A 13,175-nucleotide genomic window follows, 5' to 3' on the forward strand; every position below is an offset into this window, starting at 1 on the left:
GAGATTTGGATTTTTCCGAATTTCCAAATCACCACGGTAATGAATTTCAACAAATCCAAATTAAATTATAATGAAACTTATATGACGAAAAAATCTATGTGAAAAACTTGAAAATTAATTTGAATTTGAATTGGAAACATATTGCAATACAGAAAGGTATACAAGTGAAATAAGATGATGATAAGAATAGAAATTAAAAAATAGAATAGAACTAATATAGCCATCTTCCAAAATCGATTAGAAAATATCAAATAAACTAGCCGAAACCGAACATACTAAACTAATTTGAATTTTGAAAACAAATCATTCTACCATAACGAATATCACAAAACAAAATTATTAACTTAACAAACGGATCTGAAATGAAACAAGTTGTTTTTTCTGTTGTGCACATCTCTAGTGCCAGCCCTGAGAAGCCAGAAACGTGGGATTAGACCTTTGTACACAGATAACTTGTTTTATATGCTAATTTGGAGGAAATCCAATTTTGTAATGATAATGCACATTTTACCACAGCACACAGATGTAAGACCAGCTCATATCACTAACAAAAATATTTTAAGTACTCTCATTGATCAAAGTGGCTGTTGTGTTCTTATCCCCATTGGGGGGATTTTCCTTCACTTGCTGACTTTTTTGACAGGTGTTAGCATAAAAAGTGAGGAGAAATATTCCCAAAGGCTACACTCAAAGCGATTTTTTAGTCCAGTTTAACTAGGATGTGATTGCACGGTGTATACAGTCATTTGTGGACCTCCCAGTCATTGCTGTGCATGATTTCGTTGTTGGCAAACTGCATGTGCTGCCCAAAGCCAAATTCCACATGTCACTTTTAATTTGTTCATCTGAAAACACAATGTAGACTCAGATCAGATGCTATGGGCAACATAGATATTGTTCTGATACAGTGCATCTGGAAAGTATTCACAGCGCTTCACTTTTTTCCACATTTTGTTATGTTGCAGCCTTATTCCAAAATGGATTAAATTCATTATTTCCATCAAAATTCTACAAACATTATCCCATAATGACAAACGTGAAAGAAGTTTGTTTCAGATCTTTGAAAATGTATTAAATATAAAAATGAAACAAATCCCATGTACATAAGTATCACAGCCTTTACTCAATACTTTGGTGAAGCACCTTTGGCACCAATTACAGCCTCAAGTCTTTTTGAGTATGATGCTACAAGCTTGGAACACCTATTTCTGGGCAGTTTCTCCCATTCTTCTTTGCAGGACCTCTCAAGCTCCATCAGGTTGGATGGGGAGCTTCGGTGCACAGCCATTTTCAGATCTCTCCAGAGATGTTCAATTGGGTTCAAGTCTGGGCTCTGGTTGGGCCACTCAATGACATTCAGAGTTGTCCAGTAGCCACTCCTTTGTTATCTTGTTTGTGTGCTTCGGGTCGTTGTTTGGTAGGAAGATGAACCTTCTACCCAGTCTGAGGTCCAGAGTGCTTCTGGAGCAGGTTTTCATCAAGGATGTCTCTGTACATTGCTACATTCATCTTCCCCTCGATCCTGACTAGTCTCCCAGTTCCTGATGCTAAAAAACATCCCCACAGCATGATGCTGCCACCACCATGCTTCACTGTAGGGCTGGTAATGGCCAGGTGATGAGCAGTGCCTGGTTTCTTCCAGATGTGATGCTTGCCATTCAGGCCAAAGAGTTCAATCTTTGTCTAGAATTTTGTTTCTCATTGTCTGAGAGTCCTTCAGGTACCTTTTGGCAAACTTCAGGCAGGCTGTCATGTGCCTTTTACTGAGAAGTGACTCCCATCTGGCCAGTCTACCATACAGGCCTGATTGGTGGAGTGCTGCAGAGATAGGAGAACCTTCCAGAAGAACAACTATCTCCACTGAGAAATGCTGGAGCTCTGTCAGAGTGACCATCAGGTTCTTGGTCACCTCCCTGATAAGGCCCTTCTCCCCCAATTGCTCAGTATGGCCAGGCAGTCCGCTCTAGAAAGAGACCTGGTGGTTCCAAACTTCTTCCAATGATGGATACTAGAGACCACTGTGCAAACTGGGACCTTCAATGCTGCAGACATTTTTCTGTACCCTTCCCCATATTTGTGCCTCCATACAATCCTGTCTCGGAGATCTACTGACAATTCCTTCATGGCTTGGTTTGTGCTCTGACATGCACTGTTAACTGTGGGACCTTATCCACTTGCTTACAGGGCACTTAAACACCTTCCTGCCCAGACCAATTTTCAGCTTTCGGTGCTCTCACAATTTGAATGACAATTACGGTACTCAGTCATGCAACACTGTACCCAAATGAATTTTTTGTCCTTTTTTTCCCACAAATAGAGCTTTCTTTTGGTGGTATTTGATCACCTCTGGGGTTTTTATTTTTTGCGCTATAAATGAAAAAAGACCGAAAATTTTTTAAAAAAACGCATATTTCTTTGTTTCTGTGACAGAATTATGCAAATTATTAATTTTTCTTCATAAATTTTGGTCACAATTTATACTGCTACATGTCTTTGGTAAAAATAACCCAAATTAGTGGATATTATTTGGTCTTTGTGAAAGTTAGAGAGTCTACAAGCTGTGGTGCGAATCGCACAAAATTGATCACATCTGATGTACTGGTGGCCTATCTCGCTTCTTGTGACCCGAACAAGTCAGGAAAGTACAAATACCCCCCAAATGACCCCTTTTTGGAAAGTAGACATTCCAAGGTATTTAGTAAGAGGTATAGTGAGCTTTTTGATGTTGTCATTTTTTTCCCACAATTCTTTGCAAAATTAAGATTTTTCATTTTTTTTTTTTTTCTCCACAAAATTGTCATTGTAATAGGTTATTTCTCTCACGTGGCATGTGTATACCACAAATGACACCCCCCAAAAAATTCTGCTACTCCTCCTGAGTATTACAATACCACATGTGTGGGACTTTTTCACAGCCTGGCCACATAGAGAGGCCCAACATGCAGGTAGCGCCATCATGTGTTCTAGGAACATAAGTTACACATCTAACTTGTTGACTATTTATTACACTTTTGAAGCACCAGGACAATGACACGTGACACTGATGACAGATGGCACTGATACGTGGCAATGATGACAGGTGGCACTGATGACAGATGGCACTAATATGTGGCACTGATGACAGATGGCACTAATATGTGGCACTGATGACGCGTGGCACTTATACGTGGCACTGATGACACGTGGCACTAATACGTGGCACTGATGACACGTGGCACTGAAACGTGGCACCGATGACAGATGGCACTAATACGTGGCACTAATATGTGCCACCGATGACAGATGGCACTAATACATGGCACCGATGACGCGTGACACTGATGACAGATGGCACTGATAAGTGGCATTGATGACACGTGACACTGACAACAGATGGCACGTGACACTGACAGGTAGCACTGATGACAAATGGCACTGATACGTGGCACTGATGACAGATGGCACTATGTGGCACTGATGACACGTGGCACTGACGGCAGGTGGCACTGACGGCAGGTGGCACTGGGGGCAGGTGGCACTGGGGGCAGGTGGCACTGGGGGCAGGTGGCACTGACGGCAGGTGGCACTGACGGCAGGTGGCACTGGGGGCACTGGGGGCAGGTAGCACTGGGGTGGATGGCACTGGGGGCAGGTAGCACTGGGGTGGATGGCACTAGGGGCAGGTAGCACTGGGGTGGATGGCACTAGGGGCAGGTAGCACTGGGGTGGATGGCACTGGGGGCAGGTAGCACTGGGGTGGATGGCACTGGGGGCAGGTAGCACTGGGGTGGATGGCACTGGGGCAGATAGCACTGCTGGGGGCGGATGGCACTGCTGGGGGCGGATGGCACTGCTGGGGGCGGATGGCACTTTTTATTTCATTTTTTTTATTTTTATTTTTTCCAGAATCAGAACGGCTGCCGCTGCAGCCGTTCATCTCTCCCCTCTCGCACTGTCTGTGCGAGGAAGGAGAGCGGCGCTGCGAGATGATCTCATATGTTTACATATGAGATCATCTCCCAGTGGACACGCCGATCACGCTGTAAACGGCCGCTGTGATTGGCCGTTTACAGCGATCTGTGTTTGCCTGTCCCCGGGGGACACGGCGAACACAGAACTTCCGCGATGCGCGCCCGCGGCGGCGCGCATTGCGGAAGTAAACATCAGGCCGTCCAGGGACGACCGCCCGAACGAACGCGCCTGCTCTACGGCCGTAATTCGGCTATAGGGCGGGCGCGAGGAGGTTATACAGACAGGTGTGTGCCTTTCCAAATCATGTCCAATCAACTGAATTTACCACAGGTGGACTCTAATCAAGTTGTAGAAACAGCTCAAGGATGATCAGTGGAAACAGAACAGGACGCTCCTAAGCTCAATTTTGAGTGTCATGGCAAAGGCTGTGAATACTTATATACATGGGATTTTTTTGTTTTTTATTTTTAATACATTTGTAAAGATTTCAAACAAACTTCCTTCATGTGGACATTATGGGGTATTGTTTGTAGAATTTTTAGGAAAAGAATAAATGTAGTCAATTTTGGAATAAGACTGTAACACTTTCCGGGTGCATTGTAAACGGGGACCTGCTAGGAAAAACAATCCATCCCATCTACATGCTGGTTCCCCAGCTAACAGTCAGTTCTGTTCTCTAAAAACATTTCCACAAGAGTCTGTGCGCCGAGGCAGGAAATTGCAGCTTACACTGGTATCAGTAAAAGACAGCTGAACGCCCCGCAGCTTGATATATCCAACTTCATCATTGCCAAAATGGACTCTACAAGTCAGTCTTCTGTGGTACAATAAAGATATCTGGCAGACACCCAGCACAGATTTAATTGTAGTGCTGATCTGTTCCATATCTCAGTGTGCTATGCCTGCTCCATGAGAACTTGCTAGCTGCCTTTTTGTATGCCATATAAAAAGTGTGCAACCCATGGTAGATAAAAAATCAACGATTTTCTTTTTATATATATATATATATATATATATATATATATATATATATATATATATATATATATATATATATATATATATTTTTTTTAAAAAAACAGATTTTTTAAATTTAAATCTGATTTTATTTTATTTTTTTTATCAAATTTATTTTAATAAAATGCTTTCGGAGTAAAAAATCGATCTAAAGATAGTTTTCTATATAAGATACACTCATAATTTAGTTTATTCAGCATAAAATGGAGCTTAGTTTTGTAGCATGAGGCTGTATATTCTGCAATATTTACTTTTTTTTTTGGTAAACTCATTAGATGAATCCAAGCTCTGCAAGCTCTTTAAGCAAGCTCTGCAAGCTGAGATAATGTGCACTGCATCAATGCATTCACAGAATTTTACAGTAACCATGAGATAAAACAAAGTTCAGGAATATTCCTTTATTATCCATTTATTCATTGTTTTGCAAATCTATGTACACTACAAACTGTATGATTGAATCAGTTCTGATATCACTTTTTTTTACGAACTTGATGGCTTATTATTCTAAATAGGGAGCCTTAATTTTGTTTGCAAATATTAAAGATTCTAACTACCAGCAAGAATGAGTCTTTACATTTAAAGAGCTCCTGTCATTTCAGATCCATGACGGGCTCAGCGCCTGTAAGGCTGGATTCACACCTATAGGAAACCATGTTAAATTGACTGTAGTGCCAATCTGAAAAATGCAAAAAGCACTAAATCTGCCATAGGTGTGAATTCAGACTTAGCGGGCATCCACTCACCTGCTGCCGCCACATTCCTCACCTTGTTGTGTCACCGCCGCATCACCAGCCGTTCCATTAAAGCGAATGGGACTGTCGGCGAGTCAACAGCCGGTCAGTGGAGGAGCCGCTGTGGGACAGAGATGAGGATTGCTCTTTAAAAATGATGATTTAAATCGAGTTGATCGAGCCTTTTTACTAGTGATTACAGTCGTGATTTAAATCGACTTGATTTAAATCAAATCCACCCTGGTGGGTCTTTCTGGGCCTATGCAAATGAATTTTATGAAATTAGAAGCTGCCTTTGGTTTTTTAGTAGGTTAAGGTGTATCTAAAATCAAAAGTTTTTTTTTTAGCTTTGGATAGAACATGGAAGGGCTAGAAACTCTGTCAGTTTTTGTAATGCTTACAGCACATTCAACCATAAATGGTGCTCTATTTTGTGGTCACTGTACTGGCCGTTACGGTCTTGAACTACGATTCTCCTTCTCCACATTTTGGTTAGGGAGCATTTTGATAGAGCTGGAGGAACCGCTATGTTTATATACTTTTACAACAGAAAGGTCCTCTTTAAACCTCCAACTATAAAGAGGTGCTAGTTCCCACCTAAACAATTTCTTCAATTTAATTACAAGCAGGCAGGTCATTATACTATGTGCGTTGTTTTTTTTTTGGAGATTGAACAGAGATTGTACATTTAGATTTTTATTTGTAGCACGAGATTCACCGAAGGCACTGCCACTTTTGAGATTTGGTGATGTGGAAACTGTGCCACGCACTGTTCTCTTTGCTGGAAAGTAAGCTGCACCTGGAGACCTGCAGCACAAGGATCCCCCTGCTTCTGCTTTATTCATTCTGTGGATTTGTGTTTCCTCCACCTCTTCTGTGACTTCTTGATCATTGCCTCAGCAGTAATTAGCTCTCCAATCATCGGAGGGGGGGGGGGGTGCTTCTCCAATGTGAGGAAGCAAAAACCTGCCTCTGGCTGAAAAAAAAAGGGCATTGTAAGTTAGTAGTGTGTAAAGATCAGCCACTGTACACTCCTGGTGATGGTGGTTTTCTGCTTGCCTTTCTTGAGCCACAGCTTTCACAGTGCAGGTCCACTTTAAAAAGCAGATTTATTGATCTTAACCACTTCAGCCTCGGAAGAATTGGCTGCTCAATGACCAGGCCATTTCTTGTGATACGGCACTGTCGCTTTAACTGACAATTGCGCGGTCGTGCAACGCTGTACTCAAACAAAATTGACATCCTTTTTTTCCCACAAATAGAGCCTTCTTTTGGTGCTATTTGATCTTCTCTGCATTTTTTTTTTTTTTTACGCTATAAACTAAAAAAATAGCGAAATTTTGAAAAAAATAAAAAATATTTTCTACTTTTTGCAGTAAAAAATATCCCGTTTTTTTTTAAAAAGCTAATTTTTTCCTCAGTTTAGGCCGATATGTATTCCTCTACATATTTTTGGTAATAAAAATAGCAAAAACTGTATATTGATTGTTTGCGCAAAAATTATAGCGTTTACAAAATATTGGATAGATTTATGGCATTTTTATTATTATTTTATTTTTTACTAGTAATGTCGGTGATTTTTATCGGGACTGCGACATTACGGTGGACACATCGGACACTTTTGACACATTTTTGGGACCATTGACAATTATACATGCTCTAAAAATTCACTGATTACTGTGTAAATATCACTGGCAGGGAAGTGGTTACCACTAGGGGGCGATCAAGGGGGTTAACTGTGTTCCCTATGTGTGGGGTCTAACTGTGGGGGATGAGACTGACTATAGGAGATGAGAGATCGTGGTTCCCAGCTTGTAGGAACTCACAATCTCTCTCTCCTCTCCTCACAGAACTGGAATGTATGTGTTTACACACACGCCCCTGTTCTGTCTCTCGTGCCCACAATCGCTTCTGTCGCCCGTGCCGCTGAATGTGACTAATGCGGGTCCATGGGTCTGCTCTGCGACTGTGTGCCGCTGAATGTGACTAATGCGGGTCCATGGGTCTGCTCTGCGACTGTGTGCCGCTGAATGTGACTAATGCGGGTCCATGGGTCTGCTCTGCGACTGTGTGCCGCTGAATGTGACTAATGCGGGTCCATGGGTCTGCTCTGCAACTGCGTACAGCTGAATGTGTCTAATGCGGGTCCATGGGTCTGCTCTGCAACTGCGTACAGCTGAATGTGTCTAATGCGGGTCCATGGGTCTGCCCTGCAAATGCGTACAGCTGAATGTGACTAATGCGGGTCCATGGGTCTGCCCTGCAAATGCGTACAGCTATATGTGACTAATGCGGGTCCATGGCTCTGCTCTGCGACTGTGTGCAGCTGAATGTGACTAATGCGGGTCCATGGGTCTGCGCTGCAACTGCGTACAGCTGAATGTGACTAATGCGGGTCCATGGGTCTGCGACTGTGTGCAGATGAATGTGACTAATGCGGGTCCATGGCTCTGCTCTGCAACTGTTTACAGCTGAATGTGACTAATGTGGGTCCATGGGTCTGCCCTGCAACTGCGTACAGCTGAATGTGACTAATGCGGGTCCATGGGTCTGTTCCGCAACTGTATGTGACTAATGCAGGTCCATGGGTCTGCTCTGTGACTGTGTGCAGCTGAATGTGACTGTGGGTCCATGGGTCTGCCCTGCAACTGTGTGCCGCTGAATGTGACTAATGCGGGTCCATGGGTCTGCTCTGCGACTGTGTACAGCTGAATGTGACTAATGCGGGTCCATGGGTTTGCTCTGCGACTGTGTACAGCTGAATGTGACTAATGCGGGTCCATGGGTCTGCTCTGCGACTGTGTGCTGCTGAATGTGACTAATGCAGGTCCATGGGTCTGTTCTGCAACTGCGTACAGCTGAATGTGACTAATGCGGGTCCATGGGTTTGCTCTGCGACTGTGTACAGCTGAATGTGACTAATGCGGGTCCATGGGTCTGCTCTGCGACTGTGTGCTGCTGAATGTGACTAATGCGGGTCCATGGGTCTGCCCTGCAACTGCGTACAGCTGAATGTGACTAATTCGGGTCCATGGGTCTTCTCTGCGACTGCGTGCAGCTGAATGTGACTAATGCGGGTCCACATGGGTCTGCCCTGCAACTGCGTACAGTTGAATGTGACTAATGCGGGTTCATGGGTCTGCTCTGCAACTGTGTACAGCTGAATGTGAGTAATGCGGGTCCATGGGTCTGTTCTGCAACTGCGTGCCGCTGAATGTGAATAATGCGGGTCCATGGGTCTTTTCTGTGACTGCGTGCAGCTGAATAGGACTAATGCGGGTCCATGGCTCTGCGACTGTGTGCAGCTGAATGTGACTAATGCAGGTCCATGGGTCTGCTCTGCGACTGTGTATAGCTGAATGTGACTAATGCGGGTCCATGGGTCTGCCCTGCAACTGCGTACAGTTGAATGTGACTAATGCGGGTCCATGGGTCTGCTCTGCGACTGTGTACAGCTGAATGTGAGTAATGCGGGTCCATGGGTCTGCTCTGCGACTGCGTGCCGCTGAATGTGACTAATGCGGGTCTATGGGTCTGCTCTGCGACTGTGTGCCACTTAATGTGACTAATGCGGGTCCATGGGTCTGCTCTGCAACTGTCTACAGCTGAATGTGAGTAATGCGGGTCCATGGGTCTGCTCTGCGACTGTGTGCCACTTAATGTGACTAATGCGGGTCCATGGGTCTGCCCTGCAACTGCGTACAGCTGAATGTGACTAATGCAGGTCCATGGGTCTCAGCTGTACACAGTCGCAGAACAGACCCATGGACCTGCATTAGTCACATTCAGCTGTACACAGTCGCCGAACAATATGACTAATGCGGGTCCATGGGTCTGTTCTGCAACTGTATGTGACTAATGTGGGTCCATGGCTCTGCGACTGTGTACAGCTGAATGTGACTAATGCAGGTCCATGGGTCTGCTCTGCGACTGTGTGCAGCTGAATGTGACTAATGCAAGTCCATGGGTCTCAGCTGTACACAGTCGCAGACCAGACCCATGGACTTGCATTAGTCACATTCAGCTGTACACAGTCGCAGAACAATATGACTAATGCGGGTCCATGGGTTTGCTCTGCGACTGTGTACAGGTGAATGTGACTGTGGGTCCATGGGTCTGCCCTGCAACTGTGTGCCGCTGGATGTGACTAATGCGGGTCCATGGGTCTGTTCTGCGACTGTGTACAGCTGAATGTGACTAATGCGGGTCCATGGGTTTGCTCTGCGACTGTGTGCAGCTGAATGTGACTAATGCAAGTCCATGGGTCTGTTCTGCGACTGTGTACAGCTGAATGTGACTAATGCGGGTCCATGGATCTGCTCTGCGACTGCGTGCCGCTGAATGTGACTAATGCAGGTCCATGGCTCTGCGACTGTGTGCAGCTGAATGTGACTAATGCAAGTCCATGGGTCTGTTCTGCGACTGTGTACAGCTGAATGTGACTAATGCGGGTCCATGGATCTGCTCTGCGACTGCGTGCCGCTGAATGTGACTAATGCAGGTCCATGGGTCTGCTCTGCAACTGCATATCGCTGAATTTGACTAATGCGAGTCCATGGGTCTTTTCTGTGACTGCGTGCAGCTGAATGTGACTAATCCGGGTCCATGGCTCTGCAACTGTGTGCAGCTAAATATGACTAATGCAAGTCCATGGGTCTGCTCTGCAACTGCGTACAGCTGAATGTGACTAATGCGGGTCCATGGGTCTGTTCTGCGACTGTGTACAGCTGAATGTGACTAATGCGGGTCCATGGATCTGCTCTGCGACTGTGTGCCGCTTAATGTGACTAATGCAGGTCCATGGGTCTGCTCTGCAACTGTATATCGCTGAATTTGACTAATGCGAGTCCATGGGTCTGCCCTGCGACTGCGTACCGCTGAATGTGACTAATGCGGGTCCATGGGTCTGCTCTGTGACTGTGTATAGCTGAATGTGACTAATGCGGGTCCATGGGTCTGCTCTGTGACTGTGTATAGCTGAATGTGACTAATGCGGGTCCATGGGTCTGCTCCGCAACTGTGTACAGCTGAATGTGACTAATGCGGGTCCATGGGTCTGTCCTGCAACTGTGTACAGCTGAATGTGACTAATGCAGGTCCATGGCTCTGCAACTGTGTGCAGCTTAATGTGACTAATGCGGGTCCATGGGTCTGTTCTGTGACTGTGTACAGCTGAATGTGACTAATGCGAGTCCATGGGTCTGCTCTGCGTCTGTGTGCAGCTAAATATGACTAATGCAAGTCCATAGGTCTGTTCTGCGACTGTGTACAGCTGAATGTGACTAATGCGGGTCCATGGGTCTGCCCTGCAACTGTGTGCCGCTGAATGTGACTAATGCGGGTCCATGGGTCTGCTCTGCGACTGTGTGCCTCTTAATGTGACTAATGCAGGTCCATGGGTCTGCTCTGCAACTGCATATCGCTGAATTTGACTAATGCGAGTCCATGGGTCTGCCCTGCAACTGTGTGCAGCTGAATGTGACTAATGCGGGTCCATGGATCTGCTCTGCGACTGCATGCCGCTGAATGTGACTAATGCAGGTCCATGGGTCTGCTCTGCAACTGCATATCGCTGAATTTGACTAATGCAAGTCCATAGGTCTGTTCTGCGACTGTGTACAGCTGAATGTGACTAATGCGGGTCCATGGGTCTGCCCTGCAACTGTGTGCCGCTGAATGTGACTAATGCGGGTCCATGGGTCTGCTCTGCGACTGTGTGCCTCTTAATGTGACTAATGCAGGTCCATGGGTCTGCTCTGCAACTGCATATCGCTGAATTTGACTAATGCGAGTCCATGGGTCTGCCCTGCAACTGTGTGCAGCTGAATGTGACTAATGCGGGTCCATGGATCTGCTCTGCGACTGCATGCCGCTGAATGTGACTAATGTGGGTCCATGGGTCTGCCCTGCGACTGCGTACCGCTGAATGTGACTAATGCGGGTCCATGGGTCTTTTCTGTGACTGCATGCAGCTGAATGTGACTAATCCGGGTCCATGGCTCTGCAACTGTGTGCAGCTTAATGTGACTAATGCGGGTCCATGGGTCTGTTCTGTGACTGTGTGCAGCTAAATATGACTAATGCAAGTCCATAGGTCTGTTCTGCGACTGTGTACAGCTGAATGTGACTAATGCGGGTCCATGGGTTTGCTCTGCGACTGTGTGCAGCTGAATGTGACTGTGGGTCCATGGGTCTGCCCTGCAACTGTGTGCCGCTGAATGTGACTAATGCGGGTCCATGGGTCTGCTCTGCGACTGTGTGCAGCTGAATGTGACTAATGCAAGTCCATGGGTCTGTTCTGCGACTGTGTACAGCTGAATGTGACTAATGCGGGTCCATGGATCTGCTCTGCGACTGCGTGCCGCTGAATGTGAGTAATGCGGGTCCATGGGTCTGCTCTGCGACTGTGTGCAGCTTAATGTGACTAATGCGGGTCCATGGGTCTGCTCTGTGACTGTGTATAGCTGAATGTGACTAATGCGGGTCCATGGGTCTGCTCTGTGACTGTGTATAGCTGAATGTGACTAATGCGGGTCCATGGGTCTGCTCCGCAACTGTGTACAGCTGAATGTGACTAATGCGGGTCCATGGGTCTGTCCTGCAACTGTGTACAGCTGAATGTGACTAATGCAGGTCCATGGCTCTGCAACTGTGTGCAGCTTAATGTGACTAATGCGGGTCCATGGGTCTGCTCTGTGACTGTGTATAGCTGAATGTGACTAATGCGGGTCCATGGGTCTGCTCTGTGACTGTGTATAGCTGAATGTGACTAATGCGGGTCCATGGGTCTGCTCTGTGACTGTGTATAGCTGAATGTGACTAATGCGGGTCCGTGGGTCTGCTCTGCGACTGCGTGCCGCTGAATGTGACTAATGCGGGTCCATGGGTCTGCTCTGCGACTGTGTGCAGCTGAATGTGACTGATGCGGGTCCATGGGTCTGCTCTGCGACTGTGTGCAGCTGAATGTGACTGATGCTGGTCCATGGGTCTGCTCTGCGACTGTGTGCAGCTGAATGTGACTAATGTGGGTCCATGGGTCTGTCCTTCAACTGTGTACAGCTGAATGTGACTAATGCGGGTCCATGGGTCTGCAACTGTGTGCAGCTTAATGTGACTAATGCGGGTCCATGGGTCTGCTCTGTGACTGTGTATAGCTGAATGTGACTAATGCGGGTCCATGGGTCTGCTCTGTGACTGTGTATAGCTGAATGTGACTAATGCGGGTCCATGGGTCTGCTCTGTGACTGTGTATAGCTGAATGTGACTAATGCGGGTCCATGGGTCTGTCCTGCAACTGTGTACCGCTGAATGTGACTAATGCGGGTCCATGGGTCTGTCCTTCAACTGTGTACAGCTGAATGTGACTAATGCGGGTCCATGGGTCTGCAACTGTGTGCAGCTTAATGTGACTAATGCGGGTCCATGGGTCTGCTCTGTGACTGTGTATAGCTGAATGTGACTAATGCGGGTCCATGG

This window comes from Lithobates pipiens, unplaced genomic scaffold (assembly GCF_037356315.1).
Source record: "Lithobates pipiens isolate NorthernLeopardFrog02 unplaced genomic scaffold, aLitPip1_a1.2 Scaffold_28, whole genome shotgun sequence".
NCBI classification, from domain to species: domain Eukaryota; kingdom Metazoa; phylum Chordata; class Amphibia; order Anura; family Ranidae; genus Lithobates; species Lithobates pipiens.